The following is a 6,816-nucleotide window of genomic DNA, read 5'->3' as shown; positions in this document are numbered from 1 at the left end:
TATCCTGGAACCCATACACCCCGCTTGCCCTTACTAAAAAGTCAAATATGGTGAAACTTCAAAGGGTTCAAAATAGAGCACTGAGATTTGTAGCAGGAGTGACACTTGCTGATAAAATTCGGACCGACAGACTCCACATCCAATTAAAGATAGATCCGTTGAATAGACGTCTCCACAAACTCTCAGCAAAACAGTTATACAAAATGAAGTACACCTACTTACCAAATCGTGAAGATCCCTTTACGGTTTACAACACAACCAATTATGAAATACGAGACCAGCCTCACAGAACAAGGAGGATGTCACTACAGCAAAGAGTCAGGCGGTACATCCACAACAGGAATTACCCTCAGCCCAGAATACTTAGTAACCTACCACGTGAGGAGGACGATGACTGGGAACCTCCTGATCCTTTATACACCTAACAAGAACGAACTATGAAATAACAAGTCAACATCAGTCACCAATACCTCTACCAACCAGGACAAATTCACTGTATACACCACCTACAAGATCCTATACCAACAATACATCTGCCAGTCACCACAGCACTGCTCTACGGATGCGGCACCAAGACTCTGTCCTCGCATGGCAACTTCTCTCCTCTTGTTGTGCAACAGCTACAGCTTGCTGCTACTGGCAGCCAGCAATCATTCAATCATCTAAAAAAAAAAAAAAAAAAAAAAATCATCATTATAACATCATCACCATCATTTATGAGCACAGCCTTGCCTCCCTATCAATACACATATCAACTCATATCACTTCATAATCACTCCCCAAGCCAAAGTGGTTAGGCCACTACCCTGTCCATCCCACTCTCCTCCTAACCTCCTAATCCTCCTTCATGTTTTCATTAATCCTACCCGTGCCTCTTCCATCCCTGCTTGCCAGCTCTATGGACACTTTTGCTTTGCTTTGCTTTGCCGGCCACACAGAGTACTTTGCTTTAAGAGGTCAGACCCCACCCTGATCCGGTGCATTAAACCGGTAAGAGACGGGAGACCTCTTAAGGAAAGTGCAACCCTCTAGATCAGGCTCTCCTGCACCCAGCACTGCCGGGTGGGTAAACATTAGGCAGCAACGATTAGAGCCATGATCTACCGAATCAAGGTACGATTCAGAGGGAACCAGACCCCTACTCGATCAGAGATATCGGATTTGATCACCACTACAACCAATGTTGCACCCCTGGACGTCGTACTCAACGATGATGGACTCCTCAACTGCTGTTCAGCAGTGCCGAGGCCGTACAACGCCTCTTTAACCCCATTCACCTCACTGCTCTCGAGGAGGCGCACATGTTCCTCACCCCACCACGACACTACCTCGCAGCCAGGACTGTTTTCGTAAGGAGAGTGAGCTCCCTCATCTCCGAAAAAGCTACCACTGACGTCGCCACCAGCATAACCGAAGATAACCCTTCCTTGACTGCAGTCACCGTAAAATTCATCCCTGTGCAGGACAGCCACCTCTCCACTATGAAGGTCACCTTCACCTCGCCTGAGGAAGCTACCTCTGCTACCACCAACGGCTTCCGGTGCTTCGGCCTCGCTTGTACACCCCGACAAATAACAAGAGAACATTACTACCAGCTACGACAGTGTTTTAAGTGCTATAGTTATGAGCACTTCACTAAAAATTGCCCATCTCAGGACCAACGGTGCAGCAAGTGCGCCGAGAGTCACCACTTCAAACAATGCACCAGCGACTTCCTCAAATGCCTTCTCTGCCAAGGTCACCATACTGCCGTCTCTGCTGAGTGTCCACAAAGACGTCAAGAAATACAGAAGATGACCGAAGCCAGGCAAGCCAACACCACACGACGAGAACCGTCAACATTCAACGTGCAAGCCGCCAACTTTCCTCTGCTTCCGGGAGGGGCGGAGCCTCTGCACAGACTGCATCCCATTGGGGCCCTGGGTCCCAGCCCGCCAACCAATCATCGACGCAGCAGCGACAGCCACAAGTTTACTCTGCTGAATCAACAAGCCAGCCCTCACCACACCAGATGCTGCTCCCTAACAGGAACCATAACGTCATAATGGGACTCATCCGCACTGCTGAAATGATTGCAGGCACGAACACCAAGGAATTTGTACGAATTCTGAACATTATGTACGCTGACAACGGTTTACCAACATTTACTGTTCGTGACGAGCTCTTCACAACAACAGCCTCAGCCAACACCAATGCTACGACTTCAGCAACAAATACCACTTCTGCTTCTAACATCAGCATCACCATCTCTTCAACTGCATTGGCAGATATCCTGTCTGCTGACGCCCACCCTGTGCAACCTGATACAGACTCTGCAACATCCTTGCACACTGCTACTACTCCAGACGAACCATCTACTTCTCCAGTGGTACCTGAGACTGCACCAACTTCACCAGCTTCACCAGAAAATACACCAGCCGCACCTGAGACTACACCAGCTTCACAGGTACCTACACCTGATGCTTCTGAAAACCAACACTTGTTTTCCGATGATGACTCTACTGCCTCGATTGACGTTGAAGCACAATCACCATCTCCAGCAACACAGGAGTCTCCAAGAGTCTCCGCACTATATGATCAACGTGAACAACTTACACTTGGAACTCCCGAATACAGACGCCTCTCCAGCAAAATACTCAACACAAGGTATGCGGAATGCCTGCTAAATGATCCAAACTTAAAGTACACACTAAAGAACGAAGTAATCTTCGTTGAATGCGACGAAACCACATTGTCAAAGGACCTTTTCCCACCAGACTACGCCGATTACAAACATCAAATGATTACTCGAAGCAAGAAGAAAGAAGAAACACCAAATTGAAGAAGAAGAAGACACCACATGAAGAAAGATTGTTTCCACCTTGAATGCTGAAGCACTGCCACCGCCGCCTTCCAGACCCGCCTCCAAGCCTAGCCAGTTGTTGGGCTGTTTGCAGCATCGACGTATTGCCACGCAGCTGGGTTTAGCCCTGGCACTTTTTCTTCAACTTCAGCATTTCCTCTCACCGACTACTCTTCAGCTGTCCCCACTTCAAGGCTCGCCCCAATGGGCATCTTCTCCTGTATTATTCAGTTCAGTTCAGTTCAGCGCCGGCCATCGACCGTCGCGGTCGGACGTGCTCGCGTTGCTCCAGCTCTTCTCTCTCGCACCTAGTACTGCAGGGTGGATAAACAATTGGCAGCAGACTTGCGTCTCTCTAGATGGTCAGACCCCACTCCTAACTTGGTATTTTATGCCGGGTAGAGACGGGAGGCCATCTTCAGTGACGTGTAGTCTTTGAGAGAGATCCATCGGCCTCCAGGAAGCTCATCATGCGTCACAAACGCTTCAAGATCAGGGGTACGCCCCTCAACGAACAACCATTCTCCAAGACATCTCTCCTGAAGCTCTTTAAAGACGTTGCAGGAGTAACACCCAACGACATCAAGCAGGAAGGCACGGACATCCTTTTCTTCTTTTATAGTGAGGAGGAAGTCGACAAACTGCTGTCTTTCAGCACTAACTTCTCCAACCAACACCTTCGTCTTAACTTCCCACGCCAGTACCTGGCTGAACACTCTGTCGTTATTCACGATCTCAGTCAATGGATCGTGGAACAAGATGACGCTGATGATAGAGCGTTCATGCGCGACTTCAAGGCATCAAACCCGGACCTAGGGCTTCACCAAGCTCAATTCTTCAATGACAGTCGCTCCCTGAAGCTGACCTTCGAGACGGTAGCTGCGGCTACTATGGCTACCAGAAATGGAGTTTACAGCTTTGGAATTCACATTCCGCCTTTCCGTGTGAAGATGGAACGTTTTCACATCGTCAACCAGTGCCTCCGATGCTACGAGTACACCCACTCCACCAGCAAATGTACCCAGCGGATTCAGAAGTGTAGCCTCTGCTCAGCTGACCACCATTACTCCATCTGCAAGTCTGAAACACTATGCTGCTTGCTGTGCAAAGGCGATCATCCAGCAATCTCCATACATTGTCCTCACAGACAAAACGCTATTAAAAACATGGAGAAATCCACATCTTCAACCGGAGCCAGTACCTCTGAAGCAACAAGCCAATCAGCGACCACCTCTACTTCAGGTTTCAACGCCCAAGCCGCCATCTTCCCGGAGCTCCCGGGAGGACGTCCCACTGCTACTACCAGCCAATGGGGAGCCAGCTCCCAAACGCCAACCAGCGATTCGTCGAGCCAGCCATCGCCACCGGCCCAACCAAAGACAAAGCTAATTGGGCAGAGCACAGTAAAAGCTCTGATATCAACAGCCAGAATTACTGCTGGCAATAACCCCCGAGAATTTGTGAGGCTTCTGAAAATTCTGTACAAGGCGAACGGTCTCCCTACCTTCATTGTTCCTGAAGAAGTTTTCAACGCTCCGCGTTCATCTCCAACAACTGACCCTGTAGAGGAGGATGCTGACTCTACATCCGACGACGACGATTCCGCCACTGCAATGCAGCCCTCAGATCCTGTTCGGGTACCTACAGCTCACAAGACTCTGCCTCATGTGACCCCCACTTCTGCATCAGTTCCCGTTACCAACCATGACATCACTGTGAACGCAGCCACGCTTTCTGACATACTGTCAGCTCCTGCTCCACACGCTTCTCCAGCTGCTGCTGTCCCTTCACCCGTCTCAGTGGCGAATTTCGCTGCTATCGACCCTTGGTGTGACCCTATAGAGGGTACCGACTATGCAGCACCTTCTGCTGCAGTACCTACCGCTGTTACACACCCTCCGAGAACTCTACCTTCAAGACATCAACCCTCAAGAACCCAACCTTCAAGAAATCTACCCCAGCGTGTCAACACCCCTGCTCCTCACTCATCTGATGAATCGGATGAGGACGTATCTGTCGGTACACCATCACCCCCAAGGAAAGATCACCTCCAAGCATCAACACGAACCGTGACCACCAAGACCGACAAGCCCAAAAAAAAAAGAACAACGATCAAAGTTTGGTGAAATCAACAAGAAAGAAGACTACTAACGAACTGACTTAACATCAAACCTCCACTGCCAGCTGCTTGCGTTCCCGGCCTCTGTGTGTTCTGCAAATGACACCCCACTCAATTCTACTTTCATCTGATCAAGCTCAAATCCACGGTGGTTGGGCCACCGATCTTTCATCTCCCCTCTTCACCTCATCCCCGGATCCTTGCTCAAGATTTCTGCAGCCTCGCCCCGTTCTTCCATCCCCTACTTGCCAGCTCTATGGACATTTTCGCTTTCGCCGGCCATCAGGTTTTGCAACCTGCAGCCGTCACGGCCGGACGTGTCTCTTGTTGCTCCTCACCAGCGAGCTGCCTAGCCAACCAGATAGTGAGGGGATGTACATCCTTCGACCTGCCCAGGAGGGTGGGTCAGCTGTATTGCCTCGGCTCGGCCCTCGCCGGTACTAGCCACACAGTACCATGGCCTTCAAAGTTAAGGCACGGTTCCTAGAGAACCACGCTTTCGGACGAGAAGAAATTTTCAACGTTCTCAAAGCCACCACCAACACAGTACCAGACGACATCCAGCAGGACGACGAAGGTGTCGTCCTCTCTTACTCGACCGGAGACGACCTGGAACACCTGTTCACACCTGCTGCTACATCTGCACTCTATGATGCGGATATTACCCTCATCCAACCACGACGCTTTCAAGCTGAACGAACCATCTTTGCCAGGAGAGTAAGCTCATGGATCACCGAGCACGAGGTGGACGTTATCCTGAACAGTATCAACAGGGAAAACGAAAACATGACAGCTGTCTCAGCAAAAATCATCGCCAACAACAACGACACTCGCTCCACCTTGAAAGTGACCTTCACTACAGCTGCCGCAGCGGACCAGGCCACCACCACAGGATTTAGGTGCTTAGGCATCAATACTCCACCAGCTTCAGTGCACAAGGAACGTTTTTACGAGGTAAGCCAGTGCTACAAGTGCTACCAGTACTCACACGTGACCAGGAAGTGCCCCCAAAGTGTAAACAAGTGTAGTGTCTGTGCCAAGGACCACCATTATAAACAGTGTCGCGCCGATATCACGTGTTGTGTAGTGTGCGGTGGTGACCATATTGCTATTTCTCATTTGTGTCCTGTGCGACAGGAAGAAATTAAGAAGCTCTTGACAGCTGGACGGGCTTCCGCAACTGCTCGTGCTCAGTCACCATTCAACATGCAAGCCGCCATTTTCCCGGAGCTCCCGGGGGAAGGAGTAGCCGCCCACCAACGTACCAACCAATGGGGACCCGGCATGCAGTCCGGCAGCCAACCAGCTGCCCAATCACAGACCCAGCCTCCACCTCCACCACCAGGCTCCTCCCATTCGTCGACTCAGACTTCGCCACGGCAGTTGCCGGTTACTGTCACCGACCTTAGCACTGCACATGCTCTCACGAAACTAGTGAGCGACATTACTGGTTCCAACTACCGAGAATTTGTGAGGATTCTAAATATCGTCTACAAGGCTAACGGACTCCAGACCATCATCGTACCTGACGAAGTCTTCCCCACCTCTGCCTCAGCTTCCACTTCAGTAACTGAGCCGGAAATCACTGTAAACGCTGCCGCACTTGTTGACCTACTGTCTGCCACTGTTCCACCCACCACTCCAGTTGCTGCTGACCCTACACCAGACCCAGTAGAGGCTGTTAGTCTCTCCACACAAGACAACGACCCTCCTGCTCCTGTTTATGCGTCTTACAATTGCCCTAGAGACCTGAAATTTAATATTTCTCAGAAACGTGTCGCAGCTCGGGAGTGGAACATCGACTACGAAAACGGACTGAACGATGACGGAACCCGCAGAGAGTTTTGGTACGTTG

This window comes from Procambarus clarkii, chromosome 61, assembly GCF_040958095.1.
Source record: "Procambarus clarkii isolate CNS0578487 chromosome 61, FALCON_Pclarkii_2.0, whole genome shotgun sequence".
Taxonomy (NCBI): domain Eukaryota; kingdom Metazoa; phylum Arthropoda; class Malacostraca; order Decapoda; family Cambaridae; genus Procambarus; species Procambarus clarkii.
Note: the sequence above shows the minus strand (reverse complement) of the source record.